The sequence below is a fragment of the Galleria mellonella genome, unplaced genomic scaffold (genome assembly GCF_026898425.1).
Source record: "Galleria mellonella isolate WM207_F2 unplaced genomic scaffold, CSIRO_AGI_GalMel_v1 utg173, whole genome shotgun sequence".
NCBI classification, from domain to species: domain Eukaryota; kingdom Metazoa; phylum Arthropoda; class Insecta; order Lepidoptera; family Pyralidae; genus Galleria; species Galleria mellonella.
In genome coordinates this window covers 3,562,929-3,580,471 of record NW_026442016.1, presented here as the reverse complement: position 1 = coordinate 3,580,471, position 17,543 = coordinate 3,562,929, and the positions used below count along the sequence as shown (strand labels likewise).

General features: G+C 29.5%; 1 protein-coding gene across 1 annotated transcript in view; it reads right to left on the bottom strand.

The window, feature by feature from the left end:
- LOC113515629 (disks large homolog 2-like) overlaps positions 1–12,842 on the bottom strand; it is a 50,782-nt gene extending 37,940 nt beyond the window's left edge. Inside the window, exon 1 of the mRNA XM_052893358.1 lies at positions 12,597–12,842. The gene's annotated coding sequence lies outside the window, so the exon portion shown is untranslated. The remainder of the gene's footprint in view (positions 1–12,596) is intronic.
- Positions 12,843–17,543: the final 4,701 nt, after the last annotated feature.

Genomic DNA, 17,543 nt, shown 5'->3' with positions numbered 1-17,543 from the left:
ATTATTTTTGTTACTTTTACGTTCACCTGGAGATCTTTAAATACAGCAATCGTAATTTTTTTTTCATGGAATAGGTGCAGTAATTTACTAGCTATATCCCGTGACTTCACCCACATGAATCAGATTATAAAAATATACGAGTACTATATGCTAAGTTAAGCTGCCCGTGTTCCAAATTGTACTTAAATCTGTTTAGTAATTTTTACGTGAAATAATTACAAAGACCCATCCATTCTCCCATCTCTTATTAGAAACATTCGCTTTTATTATTATAACTGATTACTTACTATTAACATTATAGTACTTATTTTTTTTACTCTGATTTTTCTTTTATTCTGTCAATTTTATTAAATATTAATATTATCGTATTGATGTCATTAATTTATTATGCCCATAAATACTTGTAAACTTCCGCAGTTGTTAATTAAATTCATTGGATTAATAAGACGATGAAAAACAAAACAATTATAAGTAAACCTTTGGTAATGTCTTAGAAGAATCAAACCGGTTAGGAGTTATAACAATTTATGCAAAATATGGAAAGTACAAGAACTTTTATATTAGGTGTGTACAATACAAATACACATTTCTATCAAATGTCAAAAGTTACATATAATAACATACCTATATTATCGAGCATTAAATTAATTTAAATATAAATTTTAACTAACTGTAATACGAGTTTAGACATTTTTTTTATACAACTTATAATGGCAAACAAGCTAACGGCCCACCTGATGGAAAGTGGTAACCAGCGCCTATAGACATGAGCAGTACCATGGACATAACAGAGTATACTGTTTCGCCCATGATACCCCCCATGCGTTGCCATTCCTGAGGACTCAGGTGTTATTCCTCTGTACCCAGTAAATATAATATGTAAAAAACAATAGTTCATTATGAGTATATAGCAACAAATAGTCTATTAAGATAATTATTTGGAAACTTTACTACTATAATACTAATAGAACTCGTTTTGAAAATTATAAACAACGCCCTACATCCTCAAAATACTAATAAAGCCCTAAGAATGTACTAAATAGGTATAGTATGTATACACAAAATACATTGAAACGTAAGCGTTAAATTTCATTGAAGTCATTACATAGTATTTTACTTGTCATCCAGTTACATAAATCAAAGGAAAAAGAGATAGAAACAAATACTTAGACCTTTTATTGCATAAAGTTCCTACTTGTACAGCAAACATTTTTTAATTCTTTCTAGAATTTTAAGATATTTAGTAACCAAGTATTTTAAAGTTTTAATTTTGCTGTTTAATAAACACATTATTATTATAGAATTATACGATAATTAATTAAAAAATAAATAAATAGACTGTTAAATAATTAATTAAGGTCAGTTTGTACAGATCAAAGAAAATTAAGTATGCATAGATTCATCACCCCAATTACCAAAAGGGCAAAACTAAAAGGTTAGCTGAATAACTGAAGTATTAACTAACTAAACCGAGCAGTTGAATGCACCGAGCAAAATTTCCACAAACAAGTACCTATTGTAACGTGAGCAACGAATATCAATAGAGCAGTGTGAATTTTTTAAAATTCATTTCATCTCAATGCACGTACTGGAAACAAAAGCTTGTATGGAAATTCAGTAGTTTGTTGCCAGGGAGTCATGATATGAATATGTATTTGGTGAAACTTAATCAATAGTATTGATTATTAAAAAAAAAAAAAAACTATAAAGAGATACTATGAAACTGAAAGCAAGTCATCCTGATTCGAACCGTTAATTGTTCACTGCCGAACATAAAACTTTTCCATAGACAATCATATTGAACGATCCAGAGCCATCTGTATCCATTAACTCTCTCCAACACACATTTGAAATAGTCATTCATTCTAGAGGGGGACTAAGTTTGCCTATACGGAATCGCTACTTGAAAACTATTAATACTGATATTTATCAACTTATATTGAGCATTTTAATAGTAATTACTTTACAGATGAATTACTCTTATATATTTTAATAAATGTGACAAAAAACAACTTTCATTAGAATAATTAATTTTATTTATTAACACTTTATTGCACCATTTATGGAATAGTAAATACATTTAACTGTAATAAGAAATGATACAAAAGGCGGCCTTATCGCTAAGCAATCTCTTCCAGTGTTGCAACAGTGTGCAAGTACGTGGCGCACTATTATATATAAACAAATATATACAAAGATATATATATACCTGAAAATATATAATAGAGATTTATTATTATTATTATTATTATATATAATTTTAAATTTAAATTAACTTAAATAATAAAATCATAGCCATACCATAAGCGTGTATGTACCTACGTAATAATATGACTAAATTCGGTTATAAATACTATCTAAATACATATATAGACATTTGCGCATCTCCAAATGTCATCAACTATTTTATATGTACCTCGATCTCTCCATTTTTATATTATACCGTAGCGTAAAACGCCGTTTAGTTAATCCGACAAACATTGTTTTGCCAGGGGGAAAGGAATTGTTAGTAATGCGGACTACCAGTCCCTTTGCTAACTCTATCAGGTCCACCTTCATGTGGTCTCCCCTGGAAATTATCGTGCTGAATCCCAAATGTATTCTAAACGATAGGCTAACTAACCTGCCGTTTTATACTCATTTGTCATCCCTTATTGGTGCTCTGCTAATGTGTACCATAAAACGGGCGGGGTTACCATTCCATTATCATCCATTACAAAAAAAGACATTGTTTAACCCTATACTACCACCTATCGAATCCACTTTTTTATCGAAATAAAAACTATCCGAAATATCAAGTTGCAGCTAACAATACACATTTACAAAATTTCATTATATGAATATTTTAAATACACTATCGGGACTTAACTCGATACAATTGCAGGTAAATAAAATAAATAAAGGTAAATCAGGCATGTAACTACTAAGGTACTTTACGGTAGTCCCGGTAGTGTATTTAAAATATGTGTCAACGACGCGAAAGTTTAAAGTGAATTGAAACAATTTTTCACATTTATTTTTATAGAAATAAACACAGACATGCTCATGTAAGAAATATTTCTATTGTGCAGTGATCGAACCCATGACTATCGAAAAATGAGGCGATGTGTTAAACCGCTACATCACGAAGGTCGTCATAATCTATATAGGTATAAATAAAAATCATTTTCTGGATATAATATAAGTGCATTACTTCAGAACAGTTGCACCAATTTGGCTAATTCTTTTCTGATGTGTTTATAATTGCCAAGAGAAGGTTTGTATGAAAAAAAATATATACAGAAAACCACTCGTGCGAAACCGGGACAGGCAGTTAGTATTTAACTCTAGTAAATTTAACAAAAGCTTTATTGAATGTCTGCCAAAGCTAGTTATATATACGTGGCAATGTGGTCTGGTTGTATAGCAGGTAACTGGAGTAAGCTCGTTATTGTTAATCCTCAGCTGTGTATAAAGTGGGCAGCTGTTAGATACGGCTATTCAAATCCTTATAATAAGGATTCGAGTGCCTATATCAAATTAAACAGGATATTCGGTAAATTGGTTTAACATCAAGCGTGGGCAGTGTTAAATAAAACCCGGGTTGTCTAATGTATTCGTTTTAAAGAACCGAATAATGAGTTAAAAATTGACAGTAATTGAATCTCAACAACAAAAAAAGAAATGCCTACACAGGTATTATACCTCCAGTTCTCAAGAGAGGCAATGCATGAGAGATAACTATGTATGTCACAGTATACAAGTATCTTATAATATCTACAGTACAGTTTAAGTCCATCGACAACGTAACTGTTATTACTTCCCATTAGGTGAGAAGTCAACTTGTTAGTATTCCACGTTGATCCCAGCTTAGTCCGATACTTGATTGCGGTCCAGAAACTCCTAGATCGAATCCCAGCCTAAATCTCTGAACTTTTAAATTTATTTAAGAAACAAATGTAAAGACTCTTTGACAATGAAACTACTTAGGTATTTATGCATCTTATTTGTAAAAGAATAGAATTGTTTTTCTATTAATATTAATATTTTTTTAAATGATGTTTGAATTATTTAAAAATGATTGAATTGTATTTAAAATTTTGTCAGCCAAATGTCACTGTAGCTGACTTAATCTTGACCTGTTTTTGACATATAACGTAAGCTAGTTGCATACAAAAATATAACCGTGTTGAATGAAGCATAAAGTAATACAATAATAAAATATAAAATAATGTATGAAAATTGTGTAAATATTAATAAGAAGACAAAAATTATTGTTATTGAGAGGGATGAATATTTATCATTTCAAACAGCCATTTGGGGTCTACGGTCGAACATAGGCCTATATTATTACCTTACAACACCTGATACTCCAAATAAAGGGGAATTCTTCATAATAATAGTAAAATAGAAAGGTGTCTTTCTATAAAATTTGTTTATTACCTTTCATGCTTTATACATTTTTCTTTTATGCAACATTTTAATAGTAAAATGGTGGTCCAGCTAATTGAAAGTGGTAACTGTCATATTCGTACATAAACACGAACAACTCCATAGATATCAAATAATACACTGTGACGCCCATGACATATATTATCAGAAAAATTTCAAAATAATAGGTCTATTGCAATGTCTAGAAGTATGTAATTTCTTAAATACAAGTACTTCATGATATGGTGTACAATCATTACATTCATATCAGAAACTATCCTAATCTATGATTTTATTATAATAGAAAAAAGTAACACAAAACTATTTTCTATGAGGTATTAGTTGACAATTATTGAATCGAATGTAATATTTAGGTAAAACTACGTACTCTTACTCGGAAAGCAATATACAAGCTGACGAATTACCAAATGGAAAATGGTAGTAAACTGCGGCCTCTAAAAATGAACAGTATAATGACCCTTATAGAATACGCTGAGTTGTCTACAGTATCTCTCGTACGGAACATATAAAATGGATAATTCGATTCATATACTCCTACTATCTGTATCCCGTGGCTTTGCTTGTAATCTTATTCTGGTGTCGAAGCGTAAATATCCTTCCTCAAGAAAAGAAGTATGAAGTGCAAAAAAATTTTTGAAATTCGAATGATAGTTCCACATTTTATCGCGTTTAAACAAGCAAACGCTTCCGATTTATATATTAGTATAGTTACTTACTTTAATCCGACTTTAATATTATAAATATGAAAATATGTAAAGACGTTTGGATGTATGTTATTCATAGTCAATCATGCATTAACGACTAAATAGATTTGAAAGGAATTTTGTACAAACATTTTAAACTAACGCAAAAGATAACCTTTATCCTAAATCACACATAATATATTTATTATTTATAATTATACTCATACAGCATTAAAATCTTTTAAACATTCCACGAGAACTGCTTAGAACTTTAATAAAAATGTATGTGACATCGCTGCGTGAATTTAAAATCATACTCAACAATAGTAAATATAAAAGCACTCAATAGAAAATAAATGTTAAGTATTCATAAAACAATTTAAATGTGCCGTTTAATTAATTATTTTCTCTAATAATTAATAAATTATAATATTTAATAAATCATTATGATATTAAGAATGAAGATCTAAGTATTGTAATCAAATAATAACTCCACAACGAATTTCTTTAACTCAATATATTTAAATTTTTCGTCACTATGTTAAAAGAGATTTAGCTTTCTAATAATAACAAAATATTGAATTTAATTTTATTAATACTCGTATTATATAAGTTATTAACTCTAGAAATATATGCATTTATATAAAGGGGAGTTGAATTATATTTCATCATCATTTCAGCCATTATTCGACCATTGCTGGACATAAACCTTCCCCGTAGACTGCCATAAAGAACGGTCCTAAAACCACCTGCATCCACTAACTCCATGCAATGCATTTAAGGTCGTCACTCCATTTAGTGAGGAGCCTTTCAACACTGCGTAAGACAACCTAATTACGACGATCTTAAACCCCCCAATGGTAATCACTGTAAAGAAATAATTATATTTAGTAACTATAAATTAAATTTATTGCTAAACTAAGCCTCAATAAAATGAGATTAATTCAATAGTTTAAGAATATATTATTATAGAAATTTTTCTATCTACTCATCGTAGCTCCAATAGTATTAAGATTACTCAAGGTCGACAATGTGCACATTATACCCCTAGTATTACAAGCTTATATAAACTACAATGATATCTTATCATCAAACGGGCTATATGTTTGTTTGTCACTTTCGTGGTATACAAAAAATACATAGCTGTATAAAATACTGTTTATTACTATCTGTATACCGCGTTTGTCCTTACAAATTATGATAGCAAGAATACTGAAATCCTAGAATGTATGAATACATTTTGGTAGACTTGTTCCTTGCCAAATTGAATCATTTTTAGACAATATTTAATTATAATAAAATTTTCGTTCCTTTTATACACTAAACACAATTTATACAAAATACGACTAGCTATAATGAAATTTCTCCAAATGATCTTTTATACAATCGTAAAAGTAGTTTATTCTGTACCTAATTTAGTTTTATTTCTGTTTTATTACGCCAACTGCAATATAATGAAGTCTAGTTGAACTCAGAACTCACAGTATCCATATATAAAGGCAGGTATACTTTTGGTAGATATTATTACATATGTGTAGTTAGTTATCTTTATTTAAAATAAAATACTAGATTTTATAAAAGATAAAATTTTAACAAAAGACAATTGACTAAATTCTTGTGTTACAAAAAAGTAAAATGTTTTAAATTCGATAGTATATATATTATATATATATATATATATATATATATATATATATATATATATAATTTTGTAATATAATTATATTATTATGTATTTTAAGTTGATAAAAATGTACGCTTTGTTGGTTGTCCTTAAATAAATAAATAAAATGTAGTAAAATTCAATAGTTGCATATTAAAGTATTCGTTGCTTGTCCAAATGATTTACATGATGATTTACATGTCAAATTTTATGTTTATTTAGTAATTAGGTATTTACCCAACAACTACCATCACAGTTTGTATGACATTATTAGAATTGTAAAACAAATAATATGGTGAACCAAGTTAAAATATTTAAATATAACTACGTAACCTTATTTCTAAGTAAGCTTTTATAAGCTTATTACGTCAGACACCTTCAGTTTTAGAGCAGGAATGTTTTGTTATAAAACGAAATAAATCTTATATTTATACCATTCGTGGCATAACTAAAAAAATGAGCATTATAAATTCAGAAAAGATTCGAAGTTTAAAGAGTATTTATGTATGACTCATAAAGCGTATATCCATAAATAATTGTCTAATTAAAAAGCAACTACAAAATTAAAATCCATTTGTACACATTCGTTCATTTATAATTTCTAAAATCTGTAGCTAACCGAAATGATGCTTATCTAATTTAATAAAATACTTACCTGCTTTTATATTCAATTCCAAAAAAAGGTATATTAAAAATGAAGCCACGTAAAGAGCATTCGTAAAAAAGGAATCATAAACTGACGCTCGTAAACGGCATCAAAATATGCAAACTTACAAAGAAAGGCATGCATAATAAATGTGCCAACTGCAGAGAGCTGTAGAACACGCCATGCCAGCCTTTTCTCTCTGAAGCGAACAACGTACGTGAGATAGGACTAGGAATAAATTTCAAGAATGTTAATAACGACGAACATTTAAACATATTTGGTTATTAAATTCACTATAGATGTGTACTCAATTTGGCGAGTATATTTTTAACATTTAATTAATATTGCTAAATAGAAGTTATCAGATATGTAGGTACATTAGAGAGAAGTGCCCTGAACTAATTAGTAGTTAGTAAGTTACTACTAGTTACTACATCCATATGTATAAAAACAGGGTTGTTAGATGCCATTTTTTTATTTCCAACTCAAACGTTAATCTTATAGGTTCATTTTTACCCAATCTCAAACTGATATTGGTTTTATTGATCTAAAATATTGCGAACACAAAACTTTTGTTATCCAAAATTATGAAAAATATATCAAGTCTGTGATCCCGGAACGAACATATTGTCGTGGCAAGATTTTTTTATAACATTGATGTTGCGTGTACCTTGTCGACACTTTTTACTTCTTTTCTTATGATAAACATTTCTTTATGATATTATTTTTAAAACGTATGTTTCCGTCACGTATGTATATAGACATTTCTTTATGCCTAACTGGAATCGTTATACTACATAAATAGTGTTTTTAATGTAACAATGAAATGGTAACCTCGTCTGCGCTATCGGTATACGCTGGCGGGTCACCTATGAGGTATGATAGATGAGGACGAAATCAGATCGGTTAGCCTATCATGATCAATTCGCCAGGAATTAATTACGACGGTTTCCGAAATACTTCATATAGATCGACTTGATCAATGATCAGTCATATTCGCCCCAATGTTACCAATGTACCGATGTACAAAAAAATATTTTGCTTACAGAAATTCGGATAGCAGGAATAATACATAAAGCCTATACTAAACATAAGTTAGTAACAATCTATAGTTTTTGGATATCCCAAAAAAAAGTCTTGTTCATTAAACGCACTTTTTTAATTTTAATTGGTATATAAGAAAATTTATCCGATAATGTCAAATGTTACCAATTAGTACCATATATAAACTATTTACGATATGCAAGTTTCTTGAGGACATTGAAGTTAACGAAGTAGGTGGGGCCTAATTCATGAAAGCTTGTTGTTGTTTTCAAAGTCGGCTAATGTAACTGAGATTACTAAATATAAATCGCAACTGAAAGGGCGAAAAGTATTGTTAATAATGGGCACAAGTAGCCCCATTTCTAGCAATATACCCTTTCAGGTCAATTCCACGCGGTCCCCCTGGAAATCATCGTGGTTAATTCTTGATGAATTCGTCACAATGGGTGAACTGACCTGCTTTCGTCCTCACATACCAGCATATACTGCACAGCGCAGGAAAAGTAACTGTTCCATTTTAATCCTATTGAAAAAATGCAACTGAAAAAACAATTTATCGTAACAAAAATTAACGAATACACATTGAAGCCCATTTCCAAAGTAAATAGGTAATTATTATTTTACTCTGCGCAGTTTTAATATCATCAAGTAATTTCTATATTAATCAAGTGCAGGCATTTTTTATGATAAATAGCCCAATACTGACATAATTATATATAATAGAATTTCAAAACTGAAAAATATAACTGAACATGGAAAAGTACTCGTAATAAAGTTAACAAAGATTATTAAGTAGGGTTTCAACTAAAAACAAGAACTAATTTTTTGTTTATTTTTAGAACATTACTTTTGAAAACTTGTTTGTGTCCTGTGTTAGAACTTCTTAACAGATTGATTTTGTAACATAGGTTTCAAAGTTAGCTGTTTTAGAATTAAAATTACCTGAATACATAAATGAATAATGAGTCTGAATTGAATAATAAATGTGCCTTTCTCTACAATTACTGAGACAATTTTAGTTGAATCTACAGCCGAGAAACAATCGAATCTCCGGCATAAAGATTCTCAATTTGAAATTTTTTTTTATAAGTAACTGTTACGCATTCTTTTCTCTAAATCTATATTGATTTCGATGATTGACTTTTCTAGTACCTTATTCGTGATATACTAATTTGATCAGCTTTTAAAATAAAAATTTAATGTACTATATAATATTACGGTATTATTATTTGTCTATATGTAAAAATTTGTAATGATCTTTGTAACCCAGTCACGCTTAAGAGTAATTCATAAGAACAGAAAATTAGACAGATAATGGCTAAACGAATCTAAATGAAATCCGGTACACAGGTAGTCCATGATACAAATACTTTTTGTCCTAATAAATAAAAGAATAAATTAAAGTTTATACTTTTCACACATATTTAATAGCTTTTACTCGCGACTTCCTTCACGTGGTCGAGATAAAACTATCTCCATTCCGTACGTGTATATCAAATTTTATAGTAATTGATTAAACTGTGATAGCGCTAAAAGGTAACAAATAAACAAAGTTACTCACTTTAACGTATATATAAGTAAGAATTAGTCATATAACAGAGTAATAAGTATGACAAGTAATCAGTTATGCACATATTATTTTATTTCTGTTTGAAAGGCATGATAGTGCAATCTACTCAAGGAGCGCAACAAAGTAGCCCTCAGTAAAACACATGGGAAATGCTGTGGATATAGTTTATCGTGTAATATTCATAGTCTATCTGGATAGTATATCATTCATAATTTATACCTGAGACAGACTTTGTACAAAAGTCGTTTCCATGGGTGCCTCTATGCCATTCGTGTTTCTGATGTAAAGCAGCTATGCTTGTATGGTTGTGTTTCGGTTTTAATGGTGCGATGTGCAATGAAATTATAGGAAATAGAGAAGTAAGGCATAGACGTCATATATGACAACCCATAATGAATACCATAAATATCATGGTATATTATGTTTATGGTGCTATTCATGTCTATAGACGTCAGTTACCACATTTCATAAGGTGGGCCGACAGCTTGTTTGATATCAGAGTTGCCAGATGCGATTTTTTATTTTTCATAAATATCCATAATTTTTTCTCGAAATCGATAAGATTTCCTATGCCTTTACTAAATTATACTAACTTTATTTCTATTACGTATTGTCATGAACCCCAACAATCAACAAAAAAATGCAGCGATGCAATCACAAACTTATGGAGGGAAAGAATTGTTAGTAATGAGTATAAACAGTCCTATTACTAGTTATATACCCTGTCGGTTAGGCGGTCGACCTCCACGTGGTCCCCCTTGAAACCATCTTCATCACGATGGGTTAACTGACCTGCCTTTTCATCCTCGCATATCATTCCTAATTGGTGCTCCGCCAGTGTATACCGTTAGCGCAGGCGGGGTTTTCATTCTATTATCATCCATTAAAAAAAATAAAAAATCACAAACTTATATAATTTTTTAGTATATACTATAAAGTGAACAACGAAAACATTAACACTCCTATTCCTATTTTCACCTTTTGTTTCACCGATTTTTTTTATCAGTCTGTGGAGTTCATTTCTGTATTTATACTGGTTTCTAATAGTAAGTTGTTTATTTTTTGCAGATGTCTATGAAATACCTCGTCATACGTGGATACATTTTTTTTTAAATCTTTAATAATACTTTTTAGCCATAATTAATTTTATCACAATATAAGTCACAATGCAAATCTACATACATATAATCCAGTGTGAAAGCTTGCAAAGATATTTGAGTATTTGTACCTATATTGCCACGTTTGTTACTCAATCATACTAATTAAAACTAAATAGATTTTATTAATATATGACAGTATATTTTTTATTATATCTATAATTTCGAGTTTTATTTGAATGTATTATTTGAATTATTTGAATATAGATAGACATTTTTTATAATAAGATGGATTTGCGCTTCATCAGACCTTGCCCGATGGTGATGATAAGATCTAGGATGGATCATGCTCACCACACAGTTACTTATAAAATAATAGATTACATAAATTAACATACAGGGTGATTTTGCCTGAATGATACCCTTAACGTCCGATTTATAACTAATATATTGTCGGTAATTGAATTAATTGTGATATAAATGTGTTAAAATTGCTGAATGCACTGCGACATATCAAGAATTATTCTAATCGGGAAAGAGTAGTTCGAAAGTTTGTTAAGACTGAGATAGAATAATTGTGGCTGTGACTTTAATAAAACGATTTTAAATTGATCATAGAGATAGATAATATAAATAAACTGTAAAAAGTCCTCTTTGAACGCATACAAACGATTTGAAAATTTCCTAAATATCTTAAAAAAAGTTTAATAAATCCTAACCTACAGATATAGGTTACTATGACGTGATAAAAAATGATGGCGTGATACAAAAAAAAAATAAGTTTTAAGGTTATCTTGAATACATTACCGATGAATATATTCAATATCTCTTATATTGGAATATAAGAGGTACAATATTAAAAAACGTTGAATAAACCTAGCTAAAATTTTAAATATTAAAATATTATTCATAGTTGTGACTAGAGATTATTAATAATGACAAAGTAAATCATGTAAAACTGTGTATTAAAAAAAAAATAACAGAAAAGAGTGAAGGAAATTTATCAAAAAGTATACAGAAATACAAATATATAAAAAACCGGCTAGTCAATTTGCTAGCAACAGTGGCAAAATGTAAATACCTACTATTATATATACATATGTGTATTTATATAGGCAAAACTAAGACTTTAAAATAATTTAAAATAACTTAATCAGTTTTAATAAATAATGTATAATATAATATTCAAAATATAATTATCAAAATGAAAAGTATATTATACGTACACAAATACCCAGAACATAACTGTTATATAAATGTAAAAGTATTAGAAGTTGTTAATATAATTTCAATTAATCTTTTAATATATGATTCATTAATCTCATGCGTATGCTAATCAGAACGGTTTGCTATAAGCTCACCACCATTTGGGCGGAAAATTAATTAAACTGTCATATGAAATGAAAATCCACAAGTTTAGTTATATTATAGAGATTAATACTAAAACACTACACGGTCTTACGTTTACGCAATCGACTTTATCTTGAAACAGATACTTTTCACTTTATTTCCCTAATTAATAGTCAATTTTCAAATCCCCATATTTCCTATTGATTAACACTTAAACACCATTTAACAAATCTATATCAATCACCACCACATTATCGAATAGAGATTTTTATTACTTATTATAACTTAATATTTCGAGTTCCACGTAGATCGCGTAAGAGATGATCATGAAATGTCGGGACAAGCTCTCGTCCCTATGTCTCCGTCGCTACTGAAAGCTTTGAGAGAGCTAAGTCGTTTACGCATGCGAACCATGTTATGCCTTTAGCCCTGATGAGCGAGCTCTGCTGGAGTGTTTGATAATGAAACCCAACTGTTAAACGATTTAAGAAATGCAAACTTGCGCCGCCCTACGTAATTTTGCTGACGGAAAATTGACGTTTGACCTCTTCATTGCTATAGCTCGGTAGGAAATTAATTTGTAACTTTATTAATTGGTTAATCCCTAAAATAGAACTTTCTATTTTTTTTACTAATTAACTACATCATATTAGAGTTGAAATGAAGTAATTTGTTCTTGCCTTACCCTTTATTTTTTTTTATGTGACTTATTTCACCAGAGAAACTTTTTATAAATGTCGTTTACGCGGGTGCCTCTGTACGAGTACCACTCATGTTTCTGTCTCCAAGCAGCTATTATTACATTATTACAGTATTACAAGGCTGTGTTTCGGTTTAAAGGATGACATATGGTAATGAAATTACAGAGTATGAAGACAGAATACTTTTATTTACTCAACTGCATTTAATATTGATGTGCTAGTATCTTGTGTTCATTCAAGTTGCCTTTTAGCTGAGCAAAATTTGCTTATGTACATTATTTTTATGTTGTTATTAGAGTCTAAACCTACTGATAAATGTATAACTCTTATTCTCTTTGATTTTTAATCTAGCTACAACTTTGTATAAATTTAGTACATATGAATGGATTTGATGCGAATTGCTGACTCCTAACTATAGCAACCTACAAACGTCTCTTTCAACAATGAAAAGTTATTAGTATACTATTGCCGACGGGGACGAAGGGGTTATTATGAGTGGGGAGGTTAATTCCCATTGATACCAGTATAACCTATCAGGTCGACCTCCATGTGGTTCCCCCTAGAAATCATCGTGACTAATTTATCGTTGAGTTCGTCACAATAGGCTAACTGACCTTTTCAACCTCACCGATCATCCCTCATTGGAACCCCGCCTGTGTATAGCGATAGCACAGACAGGGTTATCATTCCATTATCATCCATTAAAAAAAAAACTATTGCCGACGACCAAATCGCTTGATAAATTAATTAGTTAATTCATTTTGAGTTTTCCTTCGCTTAAATTGGTGTATTGTGATTTGTTCCATTAGTGGCCTTTTACATGATAATGAAAAATAGTGATGACCCATTATACGCCTTTCCCTTAACATAAAGACATAATTTAAAAGTAGTGGTGTCATATTGTATGCCTTTCCCTTAACATCAAGATGTAATTTAAAAGTAGTGGTGTTACATTGTATGCCTTCCCCTTAATATAAAAACGTAATTTAAAAGTAGTAGTGTCACATTGTATGCCTTCTTCTTAACATGAAAACGTAATTTAAAAGTAGTGGTGTCACATTATATGCCGTCCCCTTAACATGAAGACATAATTTAAAAGTAGTGGTGTCATATTGTATGCCTTTCCCTTAACATCAAGATGTAATTTAAAAGTAGTGGTGTCACATTATATGCCTTCTCCTTAACATGAAGACATAATTTAAAAGTAGTGGTGTCATATTGTATGCCTTTCCCTTAACATCAAGATGTAATTTAAAAGTAGTGGTGTTACATTGTATGCCTTCCCCTTAACATAAAAACGAAATTTAAAAGTAGTAGTGTCACATTGTATGCCTTCCCCTTAACATGAAAACGTAATTTAAAAGTAGTGGTGTCACATTATATGCCATCCCCTTAACATAAAGACATAAATTAAAAGTAGTGGTGTCATATTGTATGCCTTTCTCTTAACATCAAGATGAAATTTAAAAGTAGTGGTGTTACATTGTATGCCTTCCCCTTAACATGAAAGCGTAATTTCAAAGTAGTTGTGTCACATTGTATGCCTTCCCCTTAACATGAAGACATAATTTTAGATAGAGTAAACAAAAATAAAACATAAATATAATTTTCCACTCATTTCCGAGAAAACAATTTATTAAGATTTAATTTATTGGTGGGAAGTTTTTTAATTTAATGAAGTCATATAGAATTACTTTAGAGCATCACGACATTAATAAACTTTCCAAGTGAAATGAGTTCCTCGCATTTAACGTTAATCTCGTATATCAAGTGCCAATTAGAGAAAATGTAGGTTAATTGTTATATTTACCTACTAAATAGGAAAAAAAAATAGCAAAAAAGATACTGGCACAAAACTTAACAGCTACAGTTTAGAAATAAAAAAAAATAAATATGACAATTGGGTTAAAAATTACCTACGTAATCGCGTAACATATACTCATGTACTGAATTGATAAAAACCTTCTCTTTTTTTTTTAATTCGCTTAAAAATGTTTACATAAATATAATAATAATTTTGTTTACTTATAATTACATCACTAATTTGAGTAAGTCGATTAAATAATATTAAACGTTCTTGGATTTTATTTCATTTTTTTACTTATTTCTATGTATTTCTAATGTGTAGTAATTTTGGTAGGTGACAATCCTTACTAACATTTTAAATGTGAAAGTAAGTTTGTTTGTTAAATTGTTATCTTATACGACTTAACTAACCACTGTGAATTATTATAATTACAAATAATTATAAAGTATTCACAATAATCCTAATATAAGAGCTGATCACATAGCTCGCAGAACCGACAACTGATAGGCGAAGAAAGTTTCTTCAGTGGCTGATGATGACTGAGATTATGATGATGATTCACAGTAATTATGTAATTGTAACTACTATAATTAATAATTATTTTTGCCTATTTTTAATTTTCTCAAATTTTCTTTCTTTTTAAGATTATTTCATCGTAACATGTCATGCAACTGAATTAAAATGCTATTAATTTTTTATAAATCATATCGTGAATATTGTTCCGGCGTAGAATGGGCCACACCTGCCTTTTCCATGGGTGTCATAAGAGGCGACTAAGCGAACTTAATGGGCGAAGTATAAGCAGCAGCGTTGTTCTTAAAATAATACCAAAATCTAAGTCAATAATGGACAATTAGCGGATGATATGATGTTGATCATATCGTGAACATTAATGACAAAATAACTATCACTAATAAAAACTTATCTATACAATCGCAAACATTTTACTCTCTTTTTATATATATTTTATTTCACTTTGGTAAATGACAACAACAAAAAACCGACTGCAATTGTGACGAAACCAGTTATTTTAATCCAGAAACGAAACTACTAAACGGATTTAGATTTAAATTTCTATGAGATTAATCTGTAAGTATTACCTTTCAAATAAAAAAATAATTTTCCAAATCGGTTTTGAACTAACCGAGTTATGAGGTAACAAACAAAAAAAGATATGAGAGAATTGAAAACTATTTTAAATATTTTGAAGTCTGTTAAAAACGTCCATTAATACCTATAATTTAATTCCGATTACACGGAACAAAACCAAAGGTTATGTGCAGTTATGTTGAACTCGAAAACGCATTTATCAATAGAGATTTAGAATATCGGTTGACTGTGAAACCCATAAATCTTGTTCGAGTTTTCGCTAACACAGATCTGTGTTGTCCTAGTAAGTTTATTTCCGGAGGACGATTGATGTACTAAAAGCGATAGAAATCTGCTACAGCGAGCTTTTAGTTGCATTTTGCTTGACATTGTATCCTTAATGGAAGAGTGGAATTAAGAAACTGAACTGTTTTCTGTTCCATATTAAATACGTATTCATTAGAAGTATATTGTTTTATATTAGATGTATTCCACGATTTGTTTGCATTAAATAAGATAAAGGATATCCTATATTATGGTCTGTAGTACTCAGATTATGGTCTATCCCAGAATCAAATTTTGTTCAAAACATTTCAGCGATTTCAGTGTGATTGAGTAGGCAATAAATATATTCAAATCAAATTTTTCAATTTTTATTTTTTAATAATACATACATAATAAAAATTATACATTAGCAGTATGTTAAAAATGTATATTTGTTAAAAATTATGTATTATTAGTATTTAAAACAATCTTATCTGCATTATTTCTTGGGGAAATAAAAATATTTCCATTTTATTTGTACATGTGTATGTATAAACTAGTACACATTTTATAACAACAATTATAAAACTGAATCGCTGAGCAAATTATCACAACAATTTAAGACTGTATTATATAACTATATTATTATCACCCAACTTTGTTTATTTGCTATATAACAAACTTATCTGTTACATTTTATATGTACTTGCATATCGAGTGAATCTATCTTTTTGCATAATTGTTTTTTTTTCTTAAACAATAATTAACCTAGGTTATAATAAAAAAAATAAAGTATCTAAATAATTTATTTTATTAGTGAGCTTTACAGATTTACCAATGTACTCACCAAAAATCAATAATTTAACATTAATAGAAATAATCATAATAAAAATCCTAATTATACTATAAAAATAAACATTAAAAGCGCAATTTTGCATACTTTGTTTAATATGTAGCATAGAAACAATATGCATATAAAAATCTCATCATAACTCCTCTGAATGACAAACCGTCTATAGCTATTTCTTAGCAACCAAATCGTAAGCTACATCTGATACCGATTCACCAGCTATATTAAAACGAGGGACAAATTCAATCTTGTAGAAAAACTTTGTGTTAAAAGTGTCTCATCTCCCAATAAAATTGAAAAGCTTACCAGCTCAAGTCTGTAACTTATAGCCAGATTACCATAACTTAC